This window comes from Balaenoptera ricei, chromosome 11 (genome assembly GCF_028023285.1).
Source record: "Balaenoptera ricei isolate mBalRic1 chromosome 11, mBalRic1.hap2, whole genome shotgun sequence".
Taxonomy (NCBI): Eukaryota; Metazoa; Chordata; class Mammalia; order Artiodactyla; family Balaenopteridae; genus Balaenoptera; species Balaenoptera ricei.
In genome coordinates this window covers 77,549,915-77,571,647 of record NC_082649.1, presented here as the reverse complement: position 1 = coordinate 77,571,647, position 21,733 = coordinate 77,549,915, and the positions used below count along the sequence as shown (strand labels likewise).

At 37.2% G+C, this 21,733-nt stretch overlaps 1 protein-coding gene across 24 annotated transcripts in view; it reads left to right on the top strand.

Moving 5' to 3' along the window:
* Positions 1 to 21,733, top strand: part of FHIT (fragile histidine triad diadenosine triphosphatase) — a 1,501,610-nt gene that overhangs the window by 953,197 nt on the left and 526,680 nt on the right. The gene's annotated exons all lie outside the window — the stretch shown is intronic.

Here is a 21,733-nt window from a genome sequence, read left to right as displayed (position 1 = left end):
TATCAGAGCTCTGTAAGTGGTATGAAAGAGAGTGATCTGATGTTATAGAAGCATATAGCTACAATAGTGTACCAGGTTAAGAAAGGTTTTTAGGGAGAGGAGGAAAGATGAACGGAGTAGGATGACCAGGAGAGCGGAAGGAATACAAGAAAATGAGGTAAAGAGGATTCTAGGTGGAGAAAACAGACCTTCAAGAACCCCCAGGAAGAAGAAGTACTCAGGGACCACTCAATACTGCCAAAATGTAATTTGTCATCGTGTGTTCTTTAAATTGTTGTCTTGAAATGTTAATTATTTTAATGAAGTTTATATAAGTGCTTTTTAATATTTAAGCTCTATAGAGATGAAATGCTTTTATTAATATCTCTCCATGTTTCAGAACATTACTCTTTTTGTGATTTTAAACATTTGAGAAAGGTCTTTTAACATGTTCTTCGTAAAGATTGAGCTCTCACCTGCGTACTTGCCAACAGAAATAGTGCTTTCACATTAAATAAGCAAACCTAGAACTTAAGAGATATTGTTATGTAAATTGCTGCCTTGAAATGGTTATTTACTGTCACTTTGTTTATTGACAGTGACTAGAATCACACCAGCAATGTAATCATCAAAAAGAATAGTGAGGCTTTTCTTTTAAACAGAAGAATTACATTTCTAATTTAATAAAATTTCTTCTGAAAGAGAATTGGATATTCATGCAAGGAAATAGGAAGTTTTAAAATCTTACCTTGTGCTTATGCAGAACATGAGAGAAATCTCTAAATCTTCATTTTCCAACTAACTGAAAGGCAGGCATAAAGTTGCCTGTGTAAGCAAATTATTTCTTACTGTAGAGGTTCTCTTTCTGTAAATGTTTCATTTTGAGTACAGTGCTTTATCAGGTCTGATATGTGTAGTTTTTACATCGATCCACTGTTTACCTTTTAGAGAAATAGTGGATTTCTACATGTAGATTAGCTACATGTAGTTGAGTTGTTTAAATTGAAACTGAATTCTTAGCCACTACTTGCTTTGATAGGCCCTCCAAGGCCCAATTCAAAGGATACCACTTGATTCACCATCACTGTCAGTCACTTGCTTTTGTTAGAGGTGAATGGACAGAGCTCTAGAGTTCCATTCTCAAAATCACTGTGTTTGTTTACACTTGACATAGTGGAAGGAAGGCCCTACACTAGTGTGTGGTGGGGCATTTGCAGTTGGAGATCTTGTCTGTCTTGGTCGATAGGTACATCCATCTCCCTCTCTACTGAGTAAGGGACTATAATTCTAACATACCTGTCTTTATGACCTTGGACTCAGTTTGTACAAAAGCGACCATTTAGTGACATCCTCATTGTCACTAAAGTTCAGAACTTCAGAGTATTCTCTGCTTAGTTTTTGGATTCCTCAGTCAGTCCACCTCTCTATGCCTCAGGTAGAGTATGAATTACAAAGAACTCATCATTAGCACTTCCTACAGGTGTCCTATGCCCCAGATAGTCCCAAACACACTGCTTTATCTGATGTGTGGTGATTTTGCTGAATATTATCTGGTCCCCCATCTCGGCAAATCTTTGCAGATCTTTAGTATCTATGTCCATGAGGCCAAGGCCATTCATCCATGCTAGCTAAGAGTTGTGTTTCTGTCTTATGACCTTGAGTCTCATTTCTAGGAGTGCTTGTCAGATTCTGCCTCCTATTGGAAGTAGTTATGTTAACACCACTGTAACTCCTGGAGAGCAAGGTTACAATCCTGTTTGTTTGTGTATCCCTCAGAGCACTATCGGCTAGCCCATCAGCAAAGCATGGATGAGTTGACGAGAATATGAATGGCAGTACTGCAGAGAGTAGTGTAGGGCTTGAGTCTGGAGCTAGGCTGACTGGATCTAGAACTCCACTCCAAGTAGTTGTCTCGATGACCTTAGACCTGGTTTCTGTGCCTTGGTTTTCTCCTTAGGTTGTTGTAAGAATTTAATGAAGCAATACACAAAAAGGAGTGCTACACCTGGAGTTTAGTAAGTGCTCACAAAATGTTAACAGGAATTCAGAATGTGCATATAGACTAAACATTACGGTCTGCTTTCTTAGCATACACAGATGTTGTTTGAATATCAGCTCTGTGCTAGGCACTATGCTAAGTGTTGAGACTGCAAGAATGAAGGCTAAATATCTTCATAGCATGGAAGAGGAAGGATCAACACCAGCAACAAAAACTCAGCGTGGCGTAGCATAAGACTTTTTTTTCTTTTTTTGATGATAACTCTTAGGAGTTACTCTCTTAACAACTCTCCTCTATATCATACAGCAGTATTAACTGTAGTCATGTTGTTCATTACATCCCATCCCTAGTAGTTATTTATCTTATAACTGGAAGTTTGCTGTTGCTGTTTAGGTTTCACATATAAGTGAGATCATGCAGTATTTGTCCTTCTCTTTCTGACTTATTTCACTCGGTATAATGCTTTCAAAGATCATCTGTGTTGTCACAAATGGTAGGATTTTCTCATTTTTAATGGCTGAATAATATTCCACTGTATGTACATGTGTTTATATATGATATATATATGTGTATATATATGTATAATCACAACTTCTTCATCCATTCATCCAAAGGTAGACACTTAATGCTGTTCCATATCTTGGCTATTGGGAATAATGCTGCTATGAACATGAGGATACAGGTATTTTTTGAGTTAGTGTTTTCATTTCCTTTGGATATATTCCCAGAAGTGAAATTGCTGGATCATACAATAGTTCTATTTTAATTTTTTGAGGCCCTTTCATACTGTTTTCCACAGTGGATGTAGCAATTTACAATCTCACAGATAGTACACAAGGGTTCCCTTTTCTCACATCCACACCAGCACTTTTTACCTCCTGTCTTTTTGATGATCACCATTCCAGCAAGTGTGAAGTGATATCTCATCATGGTTTTAATTTGCATTTCCATAATGACTAGTGATGTTGAGCATCTTTTCATGTACCTGTTGGACTTTCATATATCATTTTTCTTTTGGTAAAATGTCTCTTCAGGTCCTTTGCCCATTTTTAAATTGGGTTGTTCTCTTGCTGTTGAGTTGCATGAGTTTCCTATGTATTTTGGATATTAACCCCTTATTAGATATTTAATTTGCAAATATTTTTTCCCCAATCTGTAGGTTGTTTTTTCACTTGGTTGATAGTTTCTCTTGCTGTATAGAACCTTTCTTTAGTTTGATCAAGTCCCATTTGTTTATTTTTGATTTTGTTGCCTTTGCTTTAGGTATGAAATCCAAGAAACCATTACCAAGACACATGTCGAGGAGTTTTATTCCTTAGCATGGGACTTTTTTGTGGCAGCGATGTGGTGAAGTGAATTCTGTGGTAAAGGAGAGCATATGTACCGAAAATTGTATATCATTTGATCTAGATATTTACTAAACACTTGGTAATGCATAGGGAACCGGATTCTAGCATCAGTAAGTGAAATTATTTTTAGACCATTTCTCAACTCTATTTTAGCCAATTTCTAGCTCCCTGTTGAACAAGCATATGATCAGAGATGTTAATAGGGTGCTAACATAAACTAAGGTTTCACTTCCTTATCTTTCTTGTCTATGCTGGCTTGTCAAAGATAATAAGCCATCAGTAGCATCAAGGACAGGCAGCATAAAGTAGCCCCCAAACAGCAGCTGTGCCTCCATATCATTCCATAGTTTCTTGATAATAGACAATAGGAAGAACATCCCCTGTAGGTCAGACGTGAGTCCCACTCTGCTGATTTCGGTAGAACACCCTGCTTTCTCTAGTTGGAGACCTTTGAAAGTTGTCTTTTGATGCCCTTTCTATCTCCTATCGAAAGAAGATCATCTTTTGTACAGTCTGCTGTGTGACATAGTTTACTAGAAAGGTAGGCTTTCTCTGAGTAGACAAAATCCTTTCCAGTTTTCATCCCTCTGCTTCTGTGTGGATTCTCTCTTTCCACCATTACCTCCTTCTCACCTATCTCTCTTTCACCCTTTGAAATGGCCAAAACTGAACTAATCTCTGAAGTTGAATATAGAGCCCTGCTTTCAATTACGGCCCATTTTAATTTGAGCTTTTTTTCTACCTTATTTTGGCTGGAAAAATCCCTCCATTTGGCTTTTAATAGGGGTCATTCTGTGACTATTTCATAACCAGTTACAGTTTTTAAAGTTTTGCATTTATATGATAATTTATAGTCCAGGTGCTTTTGTACTTGCACAGCTGTATCTGGATTCCGCTGCCTGGTCCCTGAAAGGGGAAGCCACTTCCCTATCCCCATATTGCAGGTGAGGCCATTGAGGCTAATGAAAATGTGCAATCTGTTTCATGAAGATAGAACTACCTCACTGTGCAAGCAACAGAACCCACTCAGAGTAATTTGAAACAAAATAAGGTTTTTATGTTAAAGACACAGGTCTGCCTCACTGCAACAGAAAATAGAGAGTAGAGCAAGGCCTCAAAGGAAAGGCAGGGCAGAACTGCAGTCATGGTCTGAGTTGCTGCTTCATTATTCTTTTTCTGTACTTGCCAGCCTCCTCTGTTTCTCTTTGTCTGGGGCCCCACATGCCTGCAGGACATTGCTTCCTAGGCCACTGAATCTTCATCATCTGACTTCACTTGATCAGCAGAGATGAATGCCTCCCTTGAATTCTAATTGTAAATTCCCTAGACTGAGAGAATCTGACTGGCTGGCCTGTGTAGGTCAGAGATAACCCACAGTCGTTTCAGTTCTGGCTGTTGTATGGGGGCGAGTGGAGGGGTCATTCTCAGAGAATGATTATGGGCCTGCAGAGACATTCAGAAGAGCCTTCTAACCAACCCATGAGTTTAAAACTAATTGTAGGTTCAGAGTATATTCATCCATAAATATGTTCCTTCTTATTTTTTATGATTTTGAATACATTTTTTTAATGAGGTTGATAATTTTTCCTTCTGAGTTCCCGTAACACTTTGTGGATTCCACTTTTAAACCTTTGCTTTAAGACATTTCTGTCTCTTTCACTAGACTGGCTTCCTGAGGATACTCAATTCTTCAGGGCAGTGACTGTGTGTTATTCAACCTTCAGGTTCTCAATGCTAGCATACTCTAAGTGTTCAGTAAATGCGGGTTAAGTGAAGAAATAGGTAAAAGATGAACTGATTATATCAAAATATAGTTCTTTGTGCTCCCAGTCTGTAAAATCTGTTTTGTGTTTAAATCATAAACAACTAAAAGATAACTTAGACCAAAATATCTACCTAAAGTGATGAGCAAAAGCACCGTTTATGTTGTAGAGATGTATTAACCATAATGAAGTCATAGAGCACTAGGAAAATATCCTCATAGGAACAGCCAGTGGGTGATTCCCCAGGCACTGTAGCTGCTGGTCAGTGGGAGAAAACTGTTTCCAATTCAAAGAAATTGTAGATTTCAAATGAGTGGGTGAATGGATAAAATTTCAGTGATTGAATATACCAACCTAAGGTTTCAAATAATTTGAAGATGTGGCAAAGTGAAAATACCTTGAATGGCCATGCTTATTTTCTTAGCTGTTCTTTTTCAATTGTTATTTTTATTTTGAAAGTATTTATTGATTAAAACTGTATTCATTTTCTATCGTATCCATAACACATTACCTAAACTTAGTGACTTAAAGCAACAAAAGTTTATTTTATAGTTCTGGAGGTCAGAAGTCTGGAGCCAGTCTCATTGAGCTAAAATCAAGGTGTTGGCAGGGCTGTGCTCCTTTCTGGAGGCTCCAGAAGAGAATTCATTTCTGTGCCTTCTCCAGCTGTTAGAAGCTGCTAGCCTTCCTTGGCTCATGGCCCCTTCCTCCATCTTCAATGTCAGCAAGTTCCAGTCAAGTCCTTCTCACTTCTCGTTGTGACCTTTTCAGCCTCCTTCTTCCATCTTTTAAGGACCCTTGTGATTACACTGGACCCACCTAGATGATATAGAATAATCTTCCTACTTTAAGGTCAGGTGATTAGCAGCCTTAACTTCATCTGCAGACTTAAGGCCCCCTTTGCAATGTAAGGCAACATATACAGAGGTTCCAGAGATTAGGAGGTGGACATCTTTAGAGGGCCATTATTCTGCCCACCACACCTGGTGTGGACATAGGTACTATGGAGGATATAAAGGTATACAGTATATTGCAATCAAGGAGGATTTTTTTATCTAATCTAAAAGCCAATTCCATGTAATCTAATTCATATCTGGTGGCAAATTCTCTGTCTCAAAATTTCCCTCACCACTTACTCAAATGCCCAGTCTGTTGGTCTTTGTGCCCATCCCAGGTCATGTTTCCTAGCCATAATTTTAGGGTTGCCATTATTGAGCATCTAGTGTGTGTATCAAGACTTATGTTCATTATACTAGGGTATGTTTTTGTAAACAAGACATCACTTTTTGACTAGATTAAATGCACATATTATTATAAATAAATTATAAAAGTAATTTCCTCTCAAACTGTTAGTGATCTAATCTGAGAAGTGAAAATTGCAAATTATCCCAAAGTTATATTTAACATTTCGTTCTAAATGCTGTAAGAGATGCAGATTCTTAAACATAAGAATATTATGCTAAAAACTTTAGAGTTTGGACTCATTGTCAAAGAGTTAAAGCAATAGAGTGTTAATGGTAGGAAATCTTTTTTTTGTTACCTTCTTTGCGCATTTAGACTTCAAGGACAAGTTTGAGGATCTATGAATGATATCCATAGTTTGCATTTAAATTTGAAGGTTATTTATTAAGTGACATTTTCAGTGAGATACAAAACCTTCTTCCTGGTTAGTGATTGTGCGAAGTCATTTTTAGTACGTGTGAAAGAGCAGTGAATCAGAATATTTATAGTTTAGCACTTTTTAAAATGTCCTTCAAATATGTGTGCATATAAAGCTTCATAGACTCTCAAGTCCAAGTTTTACAGGACTTAGGCTAAATATCAAACTCAGCCTCAATAAGTGGGTTTGCACCCATATGTTGATGTTGGTTGACAATCTAGACAAAAATATAATGCCAGAAAAATGTGTCAGGAGCAATCTTGGGTCAGACGTGTTTTGTTGTTTTTTTTCCCCCACCTAAATTGACTGTTACTAAGCCCTTACATATTTGCTGAGTGAATAAATGAATGAATGAATGATATATAAGTTAAAAAGCACTAAGTATAGAAGAATAGTCAGATGCTAGTTAAGTCCTTGTGCTTTTCAAATTGGGATTTTATAGGGGTAATTGTCATTGTGTTAGGAGGCTCATGGAGACATAGGATAAACATTGTGCATCTTCTTAAAAAGGAATTTTACTTAAATATTTGAGGGAATTAAGTTAAACATTTTACCTGCAGAATAACTTAAAATATTTTACGTTACTACAAAAATCATTATGTATATAAGAAAATCACTGGGAACAAAATTCACATAACTTTTTTTATAATAGCAAAAAGGCGTTTGAAAAATTTTATTACATTATACAGCTTGCAAGCATTTCCCATTGATTGTATGTGTGTGTAAAATCAAATAATTCTACAAGGTTCATTATTTCGGAAAAGGAAACTTTATAATATCCTTCCTCCTCCCTCACTCCACATCCCTTTTTTTTTAACTGATTGTTTTTTACCTCCATATCTCTAAATAATGTTTTTGTATTCCTACTTTTTTTTTTTTTTTTAATTTCAAACTTTTCAATTGATTTTCCCTGTGGAAGCAGAAGACTTAACTATCCTTTATCCTTCCACTTGTATTTCACATGGTTCCCTTCCTTCCCTTCTTATCCCAATATAGTTTTCCTCTAATTTTGATGAAATAAATATTGAATATTTACATTAGTGTTCTATTTAAATGCCATCTAAAGCGGAACCATGGAGTTCCTACCATCAGTCTTTTTCCTGCCTGTTGTTTTCTCTAGAAGTAATAATTGTCTTGTAATTTGTTTGGTTTTCTAAATACTTATCACTGTCTCACCCCCAAACTCTTCACCGGTTGTCTCAATACCTTCTCAAGATGTTCACACACTTCCAGTGTTCTATAACTTCCATATCCCTGAAGAAGTCTCTTCCCAGAGCCTTACTATTTAACTGTGCCTGATGTACTCCACGCCCAGAGACCCTCTGTTTTATCCTCTATAGAGACAAAGCTTGAGTCATTGGCCAGGGTAGAGGCATGGCAGTCCCCTGGTTCTAGGGAGTGGGAAGGAGGATCTGGGAATCTGATTGTTTCTTTTTCCTTTGTTTCTGAGTTTTTAGGTAACAGCTTTATTGAAATATAACTCATATACCATACCAGTTGCCCATTTAGAGTGTCCAATTTCATAGTTTTTAGTATATTCAGAGTTGTGTAACCATCACCACAATCAATTTTCATCACCCCCAAAAGAAACCCCATAGTCATTAGTATTCACTCTCCATTTCTCACTAACCCCACCGTCCCTAGGCAATCACTAATCTACTTTCTGTTTCTATTGGCCTATTCCAGGTATTTCATATAAATGGCATCACAAAATATGTGATTTTTGGTGCCTGTTATTTCACTTAGCATCATGCTTTTAAGGTTCATCCAAGTTGTGGGATGTATCAGAAGCTTGATTTATTTTTATTGCTAATAATATTCCATTCTATCTATCTTTTTATCAATTGATGGATATTTAAGTTTTTTCTTCTTTGGGGCAAATATGAATAACTATGAATAATGTTATAAACATTCAGGCACAAATTTTTTTAAAAATTTATTTATTATATTTATTTTTGGCTGTGTTGGGTCTTCGTTTCTGTGTGAGGGCTTTCTCTAGTTGCGGCGAGCGGGGGCCACTCTTCATCGCGGTGCGCGGGCCTCTCACTATCGCTGCCTCTCTTGTTTCGGAGCGCGGGCTCCAGAAGCGCAGGCTCAGTAGTTGTGACTCACGGGCCCAGTTGCTCCGTGGCATGTGGGATCTTCCCAGACCAGGGCTCGAACCCGTGTCCCCTGCATTGGCAGGCAGATTCTCAACCACTGTGCCACCAGGGAAGCCCATGCACAAATTTTTGTGTGGACAAACATTTTTGTTTCTCTTGGGCATATATGTAAGAGTGCAGTTGCTGGATTATATAGTAACTCTATGTTAAACCTCTCGAGGAAATACTTGAATGTTTTCCAAAGTGGATGCACCGTTTTACATTACCATCAGCAGTATGTGAGGGTTCTAATTTCTCCCAATTGTCACCACTTGTTAACTGTGTTTTTGTTATAGCCATCTTTATAGGTGTGAGGTGATATCTCATTGTGCTTTTGATTTACATTTTTCTAAAGCTGATGATGTTCAGTGTCTTTTCCTGTGCTTACTGGTCATTTGTTTATTGGGTTTAGAGAACAGGATATAGATCCTTTACCCATTTTTAAAAATTGGGTTGTCTATGTATTTATTGAGTTGTAAGAATTTTACATATACTACACACAGGTTCCTTATAATATATATGATTTACAAATATTTTCTCCCATTCTTCTGGTTGTCTTCTCATTTTCTTGACGGTGTCTTTGAAGCACAAACTTGTAAATTTTGGTGAAGTCCGATTTATCTATTTTTGTTACTATTGTTGCTTGTGCTTTTGGTGTCACATCTAAGAAACCGTTGCCTAATCTGTGGTCACAAAGATTTACTTATGTTTTCTTCTAAGTCTTATAGTTTAAACCCTTGCATTTAGACCTTTGATCCATTTTGAGTTAATTTTTGTATATGGTGTGAGGTAGGAGCCCGACTGCATTATTTTACATGTGGATATCCACTTGTTCCAGGATCATTGCTAAAAAGACTGTTCTTTCCCAAATCACATAATGTTTTAAGATACCAAAGCTCAAATACATTTCCTTCTTTGCTGAGTATGTACATATGTGGTTTTCATCTTCAGAGTGTGCATTCCTTCTTCACTACCAATATGTGCTTTATTAGAAAAGTTTAGAAACAACTAGTGTAAAGAAAACAAATTTCAATATATATACCCAAACAAGAAGTCTCTTGGAAATAGACTTTTCTTTGAAAGAAGCCATTGAAGATATGTGAGGAGGGCATGCATTAAGCTAGAGATCATGTTAGGTCATGTATTCTCAGTGGGGGTGATAATACCTGTTAGTGGGTGAAAATTAGCTTTGGGAAACAAACATCTTACTTTTTTCATGTATAAATGATATATACACAGTACATAAACAGATGCACAGGAAATCTGTGGTACTGAAACTTTAGGGGAGGAGTTAAGAAAATAATGTCTAAAAAGGCTCATTAGGGACAAAATAATGAACAAAAGCTTGAGAAACACATTTCTTTACGATTTCCTTGGAAATTCCTTAGTGGCCCGTGATGTATATGTGGTTTTGGTAGGTAACACTGTATAGTAATTCTTATGCACTTGAGCATTTGAGAACTGCCTAAATACAGGAAGGGAGAAAAGGGGAGTCTATATCCAACTGCCTGGATATTGAAGTCATTCCCAGTAAAGGCTTTGCAGAGAATTCTAAAGAGTTCACTTGGGTATTTGCTCCTTTGCACTTTTATATGAACTATTAACTTAGTATCTTTTAATACACATGTGTTTAGTTTTATGAGGATTAAATAAGACAGTAGAGCCTGCATCTTTTAATGGTGAGGTGAGATGTGTTCATGGGAGGTTTTCGAATCTTTTCTTAAATCACATATCTCTTGTGATAACCTTCCACAGTCAGACTTTTTTGTTCTTTTTTCTTAAAGCTATAGCTTTTCTGGCCACTGGTTTTGATATGTCTAATGTGGACTAAATTATTGGTAGAAGGGCTTATTAATGAATGTTCAGCTAAATGAATTGAAAATCCCTTTACTGCTTGAATATGTCTATCCCTGCTTTTGATTTTGCTGCTTTATCATGTCTGTATAGAAGAGTATTATGTTGCCTGCTAGGGTGCTACTACCTACAGGGTAGTCCTTGGAGAACGTTTCCCCCCAAGAATTTAAATGCTGAAAATTAAGGATGAATGGAGAATTTGGTGGAAGGTTTTCTCTTTGGATCCATCTCTATTATTTTTCTCCCCCATTTTGTTGAACACCGTGGAAGATGATAGCACATATTTTGTTGGTGGTATTCTTAACCAACCACCTCAGGACATAAGAAGTTCAATTTCAACAGATCAAAATGAGTCAAAAGAAATTTTTTTCCCGATTTTTCAGATAATTAGTAAAGTTCCCAAAAGAAATCTAAAATGTCTTCAATTTAAAAAAATAAAAAAACTTTCGCTTCCTCCCTTCTGAAGGTTTTATAGTGTTAGCCTACTTGCTTAGATCTAGAATTAATTTTGAGTCATCTTTTGTATATGGAGTGAAATTATGGTTGAGATTGATTTCTTTTCCCAGAGGATGGCCATTTGTACCAGGACCATTTGTTGAATAAAAATGTATTTTATTTATTGCAGTACCTGCCACCTTTGCTGAAATTATTGACCATAAATGTGTGGGTCTATTTCTGGATTCTCTATTCTGTTTTGCTGAGCTATACGTATATCTATCCTTAAAATAATAACCATACTGTAGCTTACCATAGTAGATCACCATACTGTAGATCACCGTAGCTTCCTATTAAGTTAGGAAACTAGGTAGTGCAAGTTTTCAGACTTTTTTCTTCTATTTCAAAATTGTTTTGGTTATTTCCTTTGTGATTTCACATAAATTTTTATAATTAGTCAATTTTTACAATTCAAGATGAGAAATATTAGCAGCAATAAAGAAAGTCATTTCATAGTGATAAAGGGGCCAATTTTTCAAGAAGACCTAACAATCCTAAACATTAGTTGGGGTTGTTTTCTAATCAGAGGGAGTTGTAGTCAATGAGCTGAACAGGAAATATATATCTCTGGGAATAGGTAATTTGAGGGTTACACACAGTTTTAATCTTAGCTAACTATGAGACAAAGAATGGAAAGTTGAGTAGAAGTGAAAGAGGAAGGGTTTGTGTCTGGCCTTGACACTGGTAAACATATGCAATCTTATGAAAGTTATGAGAGAGCAAATCTTACCTAAGTCATACCAGCAAGGGTAGTTCCTTTTCTAAGCCATTTCCCAGAATACAAAAAAGTGTGGAGCTTTTGGAAAAGAAAAAGTTAAAAGGATTTCTTAACCATCACTGTTTTCTAGAAGCAAGGACTCAGATAATGTTGGAGGCTGTCATTGTCTATTTTTAGTTGACTCTCTAATTCTCTTTGAACCAATATGACCATTGTAAGGGAAGAAAAAATCTTTTCCTCTACTAATCTTAAGTTCTCCAACTGGGGCCCTATAAATGAGACTGGCCAAAGACAGATTAGCAGGTGAAAAACAAACAGAAGTTCATTAACATCAGCATTAAACATGTATACATGGGAGCACCAGTGTCGAGTAACCCAAAGGGGTGGTTAAAACCTGGGTTTATATACCATCTTAGGCTAAAACAAACAAAAAAAGGAGTTTGGGGAGGCAAGTTATGGGAAGGTGACCAGGAAAAATATGGTAGAAAAGCGTTGTTTAATAAGGTTTGTTAAGCATGTAGTAGTTAGTGCCTTCTCCATTGATAAGATTGCTAAGAGTCTTACTCTTTCCAGTATGGGAGAAGGAGACACCTTTACAAACGGAAGTTTCCTTTATAAATGTAAATTTCCTTTACAAAAGGAAAACCTGTTTCTTGTTTTTAAAGCTGTTCCTGAGTCTGTTAGCTCAAAGTAATCCACATGCCAAAGAGGCCTATTTTGGGGTGGTGTATTCTGGTACACCTTGCCATCTTGCTGGTTCCCTCATTAATAATGTAAATTAATTTTTGACATGTTTACTTTATATTTGTATGAAAGCAGTGTTCTTAACTTTAAATTATTAGACACTGACATGCTTTACATCTTGCCATGTACTGTATATTAGTTTGGTAGTCACATTTATAAAGCCAAGTTTATCCCTTAAAGTATCTCCTCGATTTAGTTTACCATGAGTGCAGTCTTCATGCTGAACAGTATCTGATATTGGCTGGTTTCTTTTCTGTATGTCTTGAAGTTTGTCTTTGCTGGACTCCTGAAGCATCAACAGGGTCTCTTACATATGAGTAGACCACCTTACTAAAAAATCTTGAATTTTATGAGTGAAAGAACTTCCACATCAGCAAGACTGATGACTGTGATCATAACATTGCACTTCTTTTTATTCTAAGAGGCACATTTTTTTTTTTTCATTTTTAGCCTCTTTGAAATCACTGTGTGTTTTACAGTCGGTGCCATCTTAGAGTTGATGGAGTATATGTCTTTCGTTTTCCTTTTCTTCTGTGTCTTGGGCGAAAGAAAAAAGTGATATAATAAATAATTTTATTAGAATTCATTAAGGTTTCAGCAGTATTTATATATAAAACAGTGTGTAAAATCTAAAGCCATAAAAATTGTTTTCAGTTTGGTAGTCTATTCATTTGTTTGAAGTTTTCAATCTTCTAAATAAAAGTTAATACACCGAGTTTTTTAATACTCCCACCTTGGCAGAGGAAAAATAACTACTGTATTTTACACTTTGTCTCTCCTGACACCATATTTTTTTTTTTTTAGGGAGAGAAAAGTCTCCCACAGTGGCAGTAATCCAGTAAGCAAGGTATTTAAATATCTCACTGTGTTACCCACTAATTTGCAGTAGTTGTCATATTTAATTGGCACGCCCTGAAGCGTGAACCAACCTCCTATACCTTGATGGCCCTTAGAACTGGTAGGATACTTTTGCTAGGTCTTCCCTAAGAACACATTTCTTTTTCCCCTCAAGTAACTATAGTAGTTAATTGCACAGAATTCAGACTTGATTTTTCACAGGTGTTTAAAGACATTTTGAATATTTTCTTATCTTAAAGCTTAGGGAAGGACTAATCTTTTCCTTTACTCATCTTAGTTTCTCCAGTTGGGGTCCTGTAAATGAGCCTGACCAAAGATAGATTAACAAGAGAAAAATAAACAGAAGATTACTAACATGTGCATCACACATGTAAAACATGGGAGTACCCAGAGATGAGTAAACTCAGAGTGCTGGTTAGAACATGGACTTGTACCTACCATCTTAGGCTGTAGGCAAAGGGGTTTTGGGCTTTTTGGTGGGGAAAGCAAGTCATGGGAAAGTGACCAGGAGAAGTAGGGTAAACAAGGGTTGTTTCCTAAGGTTTGTTATAAAGATGTAAGTCTGTGCTTTCTCCCTTGATAAGAGTGGTTAAGAGTGCAACTCTTCCCGGTGTAGGAGAGGGAGGCATCTTTACAAATGGAATTTCCTTTATAACATGTAAATCTCCTTTACATTTTTGTAACCCCATTTTTTAGAACTTTTCCTGAGTCTGCTGGTTTCAAATGCAGTTAGCTCCAAATAATCCATATGCCAAAGAGGCATATTTTGGAGTGGCATATTCTGGTACCCCTCAAAGTAAATTCTTTCTTACTTTGGACTTACTGGAGAACTTTAACCTGGGGTTTGCGTTCTCCTTTATTCTAATTCATTTCGGTGCTCTGGAGGGGACCCATTGTTAGTCCACCCAGTACTGGAGTACGCATTGCTAGGTCCCCACTTATTCTTTGCCTTCTCTTAGAGTCTTTGCTTGTCTTCCCATAGCCTCAGGATGAAGTTCAGGCTCCCTGGTGAAGCATAGGAGGTCTGACTTCCTGTTTATTTTTTCTTTCCCTTCCAATTCTATATTCCAATTTATGTGGTTACCCTTTCCTAAAGCCCTGTGGGAGCAGTTGGGAGACATTATTGCAATATGGTTTTGAGTTGGACAGCCCAGCTGCTTACTGTCTGCAAGACTCTGGGCAAGTTAATTAACCTCTCTGAGGCTGTGTTACTTTTTATAGTGGAGATAGTAATAGTACTTAGCTCTTAGAGTTACTTTAAGGATTTAGTGAGTTAATGAATATTAGCCCAGTTCCTGCATATTTTAAGGTTTTACTTTTTTTTTTTTTTTTTAATGCAAGCCATTATATTTTGCTGTTTCCGTACCTTATGCTCTTTCCATCCTGTTCTCAGAATGTTTTGATGTTTTGTGGCAGCCCTGAAGCATCTCCTCACACCTCCCCATCCATCTTCATCCTTTGAACCTTATCTTTGGTTTGAATTTCAAAGCTTTAATAAAGATTCCATAGCTTTCCCTTGAACAAATTATATCTCTAGTTCCCAGCCCCTCATCTATGTCTTAACAATATTTGTTGAAAGAAGGAGGAATGAAAACTAGTGTCTGTTTCTAGCAATCTTAACTTGCAGAAATCTTAAGGATCTTATGAAGGACCTCTGCCCACTTCTTGTTTCCCCAGCCTCCGTGATGCCTGGCCTGCTCAATGATTCCCCTGTAGGTAGTTCTTATGTTTGTAGCCTTGGTAGTCACATTTTCCCCTCATCTTTACTGAGGTGTAATTGATAAATAAAAATTGTATCGTTGCATAATTTTTAGGTATACAACATGATATTTTGATATACATATAAATAATTAGATGCTTACCACAGTCAGGCCAATTAATATATCCATCATCTCACATAGTTACCTTTACCTTTTTTCTGTGGGCATTTAATGAGAATACTTAAGACACTCTTAGCAGATTTCAAGTATATAATATATAACTTTTAACTGTAGTCATCATGATGTATGTTAGGTATTTAGAACTTACTCATCTTTTTTTTTTTTTGAATTTTTGAATTTTATTTTTTATACAGCAGATTCTTATTAGTCATCAATTTTATACACATCAGTGTATATATGTCAATCCCAATCTCCCAATTCATCCCACCACCAACCCCACCCCCCACCGCTTTCCCCCCTTACTGTCCATACGTTTGTTCTCTACATCTGTGTCTCAATTTCTGCCCTGCAAACCGGTTCATCTGTACCATTTTTCTAGGTTCCGCATATATGCGTTAATATACGATACTTGTTTTTCTCTTTCTGACTTACTTCACTCTGTATGACAGTCTCTAGATCCAGCCACGTCTCTACAAATGACCCAATATCGTTCCTTTTTATGGCTGAGTAATATTCCATTGTATATATGTACCACATCTTCTTCATCCATTCCTCTGTCGATGGGCATTTAGGTTGCTTCCATGACCTGGCTGTTGTAAATTGTGCTGCACTGAACACTGGAGTCCATGTGTCTTTTTGAATTATGGTTTTTCTCTGGGTATATGCCCAGGAGTGGGATTGCTGGATCATATGGTAATTCTATTTTTAGTTTTTTAAGGAACTCCATACTGTTCTCCATAGTGGCTGTATCAATTTACATTCCCACCAACAGTGCAAGAGGGTTTCCTTTTCTCCACACCCTCTCCAGCATTTGTTTGTAGATTTTCTGCTGATGCCCATTCTAACTGGTGTGAGGTGATACCTCATTGTAGTTTTGATTTGCATTTCTCTAATAATGAGTGATGTTGAGCATCTTTTCATGTGCTTCGTGGCCATCTGTATGTCTTCTTTGGAGAAATGTCTATTTGGATCTTCTGCCCATTTTTGGATTGGGTTGTTTCTTTTTTTAATATTGAGCTGCATGAGCTGTTTATATATTTTGGAGATTAATCCTTTGTCCATTGATTCATTTGCAAATATTTTCTCCCATTCTGAGGGTTGTCTTTTTGTCTTCTTTATGGTTTCCTTTGCTGTGCAAAAGCTTTTAAGTTTCATTAGGTCCCATTTGTTTATTTTTGTTTTTATTTCCATTACTCTAGGAGGTGGATCAAAAAAAATCTTGCTGTGAGTTATGTCAAAGAGTGTTCCTCCTATGTTTTCCTCTAAGAGTTTTATAGTGTCCGGTCTTACATTTCGGTCTTGAATTCATTTTGAGTTTATTTTTGTGTATGGTGTTAGGGAGTGTTCTAATTTCATTCTTTTACATGTAGCTGTCCAGTTTTCCCAGCACCACTTATTGAAGAGTCTGTCTTTTCTCCATTGTATATCCTTGCCTCTTTGTCATAGGTTAGTTGACCATAGGTGCGTAGGTTTATCTCTGGGCTTTCTATCCAGTTCCATTGATCTGTATTTCTGTTTATGTGCCAATACCATATTGTCTTGATTACTGTAGCTTTGTAGTATAGTCTGAAGTCAGGGAGTCTGATTCCTCCAGTTCCGCTTTTTTCCATCAAGACTACTTTGGCTATTCGGGGTCTTTTGTGCCTCCATACAAATTTTAAGATTTTTTTTTCTAGTTCTGTAAAAAAAATGCCATTGGTAATTTGATAGGGATTGCATTGAATCTGTAGATTGCTTTGGGTAGTATAGTCATTTTCACAATATTGATTCTTCCCATCCAAGAACATGGTATATCTCTCCATCTGTTGGTATCATCTTTAATTTCTTTCATCAGTGTCTTATAGTTTTCTTCATACAGGTCTTTTGTCTCCCTAGGTAGGTTTATTCCTAGGTATTTTATTCTTTTTGTGGCAATGGTAAATGGGAGTGTTTCCTTAATTTCTCTTTCAGATTTTTCATCATTAGTACATAGGAATGCAAGAGATTTCTGTGCATTAATTTTGTATCCTGCTACTTTACCAAATTCATTGATTAGCTCTAATAGTTTTCTGGTGGCATCTTTAGGATTCTCTATGTATGGTATCATGTCATCTGCAAACAGTGACAGTTTTACTTCTTCTTTTCCCGTTTGGATTCCTTTTATTTCTTTTTCTTCTCTGATTGCCGTGGCTAGGACTTCCAAAACTGTGTTGAATAATAGTGGTGAGAGTGGACATCCTTGTCTTGTTCCTGATCTTAGAAGAAATGCTTTCAGTTCTTCACCATTGAAAATGAGGTTTGCTGTGGGTTTGTCATATATGGCCTTTATTATGTTGAGGTAGATTCCCTCTATGCCCACTTTCTGGAGAGTTTTTATCATAAATGGGTGTTGATTTTTTCAAAAGTTTTTTCTGCATCTATTGAGATGATCATATGGTTTTTATTCTTCAGTTTGTTAATATGGTGTATCACATTGATTGATTTGCATATATTGAAGAATCCTTGCATCCCACTTGATCGTGGTGTATGATCCTTTTAATGTGTTGTTGGATTCTGTTTGCTAATATTTTGTTGAGGATTTTTGCAAATAAATGAATAAAATATTCATCAGTGATATTGGTCTGTAATTTTCTTTTTTTGTAGTATCTTTGGTTTTGGTATCAGGGTGATGGTGGCCTCATAGAATGAGTTTGAGAGTGTTCCTTCCTCTGCAATTTTTTGGAAGTGTTTGAGAAGGATGGGTGTTAGCTATGCTCTAAATATTTGATAGAATTCACCTGTGAAGCCATCTGGTCCTGGACTTTTGTTTGTTGGAAGATTTTTAATCACAGTTTCAATTTCATTACTTGTGATTGGTCTGTTCATATTTTCTGTTTCTTCCTGGTTCAGTCTTGGAAGGTTATACCTTTCTAAGAATTTGTCTATTTCTTCCAGGTTGTCCATTTTATTGGCATAGAGTTGCTTGTAGTAGTCTCTTAGGATGCTTTGTATTTCTGCGGTGTCTGTTGTAACTTCTCCTTCTTCATTTCTAATTTTATTGATTTGAGTCCTCTCCCTCTTTTTCTTGATGAGTCTGGCTAATGGTTTATCAATTTTGTTTATCTTCTGAAAGAGCCAGCTTTTAGTTTTATTGATCTTTGCTATTATTTTCTTTGTTTCTATTTCATTTATTTCTGCTCTGATCTTTATGATTTCTTTCCTTCTGCTAACTTTGGGTTTTGTTTGTTCTTCCTTCTCTAGTTCCTTTAGGTGTAAGGTTAGATTGTTTATTTGAGATTTTTCTTGTTTCTTGAGGTAGGCTGTATAGCTATAAACTTCCCTCTTAGAACTTTTTTTGCTGCATCCCATAGGTTTTGGATCGTCATGTTTTCATTGTCATTTGTTTCTAGGTATTTTTTGATTTCCTCTTTGATTTCTTCAGTGATTTCTTGGATATTTAGTAACATGTTGTTTCGCCTCCATGTGCTTGTTTTTTTTTACGTTTTTATCCTTGTAATTGATTTCTAATCTCATAGCGTTGTGGTCAGAAAAGATGCTTGGGATGATTTCAATGTTCTTAAATTTACTGAGGCTTGATTTGTGACCCAAGATGTGATCTATCCTGGGGAATGTTCCATGCGCACTTGAGAAGAAAGTGTAATCTGTTTTTGGATGGACTGTCCTATAAATATCAATTAAATCTATCTGGTCTATTGTGTCATTTAAAGCTTGGGTTTCCTTATTAATTTTCTGTTTGGATGATCTGTCCATTGGTGTAAGTGAGGTGTTAAAGTCCCCCACTATTATTGTGTTACTGTCAATTTCGTCTTTTAGAGCTGTTAGCAGTTGCCTTATGTATTGAGGTGCTCCTATGTTGGGTGCATATATGTTTATAATTGTTATATCTTCTTCTTGGATTGATCCCTTGATTATTATGTAGTGTCCTTCCTTGTCTCTTGTAACATTCTTTATTTTAAAGTCTATTTTATCTGATATGAGTATTGCTACTCTAGCTCTCTTTTGATTTCCATTTGCATGGAATATCTTTTTCCATCCCCTCACTTTCAGTCTTTATGTGTCCTTAGGTCTGAATTGGGTCTCTTGTAGACAGCATATATATAGGTCTTGTTTTTGTCTCCATTCAGCAAGCCTGTGTCTTTTGGTTGGAGCATTTAATCCATTCACGTTTAAGGTAAATATCGATATGTATGTTCCTATGACCATTTTCTTAATTGTTTTGGGGGTTTTTTTGTAGGTCCTTTTCTTCTCTTGTGTTTCCCACTTAGAGAAGTTCCTTTAGCATTTGTTGTAGAGCTTGTTTGGTGGTGCTGGATTCTTTTAGCTTTTGCTTGTCTGTAAAGCTTTTGATTTCTCCATAGAACCTGAGTGAAATCCTTGCCGGGTAGAGTAATCTTGGTTGTAGGTTCTTCCCTTTCATCACTTTAAATATATCATTGCCACTCCCTTCTGGCTTGTAGAGTTTCTGCTGAGAAATCAGCTGTTAACCTTATGAGAGTTCCCTTGTATGTTATTTGTCGTTTTTCCCTTGCTGCTTTCAATAAGTTTTCTTTGTCTTTAATTTTTGCCAATTTGATTACTATGTGTTTCGGCATGTTTCTCCTTGGGTTTATCCTGTATGGGACTCGCTGCACTTCCTGGACTTGGGTGGCTATTTCCTTTCCCATGTTAGGGAAGTTTTCTACTATAATCTCTTCAAATATTTTCTCTGGTCCTTTTTCTCTCTCTTCTCCTTCTGGGACCCCTATCATGTGAATATTGTTGCTTTTAATGTTGTCCCAGAGGTCTCTTAGGCTGTCTTCATTTCTTTCATTCTTTTTTCTTTATTCTGTTCCACAGCAGTGAATTCCACCGTTCTGTCTTCCAGGTCACTTATCTGTTCTTCTGCCTCAGTTATTCTGCTATTGATTCCTTCTAGTGTAGTATTCAGTCAAGTTATTGTATTGTTCATCTCTGTTTGTTTGTTCTTTAATTCTTCTAGGTCTTTGTTAAACATTTCTTGCATCGTCTTGATCTTTGCCTCCATTCTTTTTCTGAGGTCCTGGATCATCTTCCCTATCATGATTTTGAATACTTTTTCTGGAAGGTTGCCTATCTCCACTTCATTTAGTTGGTTTTCTGGGGTTTTATCTTGTTCCTTCATCCGGTACATAGCCCTCTGCCTTTTCCCCTTGTCTAATTTTCTTGAATGTGGTTCTTGTTCCACAGGCTGCAGGATTGTAGTTCTTCTTGCTTCTGCTGTCTGCCCTCTGGTGGATGAGGCTAAGAGGCTTGTTCAAGTTTCCTGATCGGAGGGACTGGTGGTGGGTAGAGCTGGCTGTTGCTTTGGTGGGCAGAGCTCAGTAAAACTTTAATCCGCTTGACTGCTGATGGGTGGGGCTGTGTTCCTTCCCTGTTGATTGTTTGGCCTGAGGCGACCCAACACTGGTGCCTTCCTGGGCTCTTTGGTGGGGCTAATGGTGGACTCTGGGAGGGCTCACACCAAGGAGTACTTCTCAGAACTTCTGCTGCCAGTGTCCTTTTCCTCATGGTGAGACAGAGCCACCCTCCGCCTCTGCAGGAGACCCACCAACACTAGCAGGTAGGTCTGGTTCAGTCTCCCTTGGGGTCACTGGTCCTTCCCCTGGGTCCTGATGTGCACACTACTTTGTGTGTGCCCTCCAAGAGTGGAGTCTCTGTTTCCCCCAGTCCTGTCAGAGTCCTGCAATCAAATCCCACTAGCCTTCAAAGTCTGATTCTCTAGGAATTCCTCCTCCCATTGCTGGACCCCCAGGTTTGGAAACCTGACTTGGGGCTCAGAACCTTCACTTCCATGGGTGGACTTCTGTGATATAAGTGTTCTCCAGTTTGTGAGTCACCTACCCAGCAGTTATGGGATTTGATTTTATTGTGATTGCGCCCCTTCTGTCATCTCATTGTGGCTTCTCCTTTGTCTTTAGATGTGGGGTATCTTTTTTGGTGATTTCCAGTATCTTCCTGTTGATGATTGTTCAGCAGTTAGTTGTGATTTTGGTGTTCTTGCAAGAGGGAGTGAGAGCACATCCTTCTTCTCCGCCATCTTGAACTGGTACTTCTAGAACTTACTCGTCTTATAATTGAAAGTTTGTACCTTTTGACCAATATCTCCCATTTCTCCTACCTCTTGTCCTCTGGTAGCTACCCTTCTACTCTGTTTCTATGAGTTTAACTTTTTTAGATTTCACATGTAAGTGACATAATGCAGTATTTGTCCTTCTGTGTCTGGCTTGTTTCACTTAGCACAGTGTCCTCTGGGTTTATCCATACTGTTGTAAATGGCAAGAAATTCTTTGTTTTTA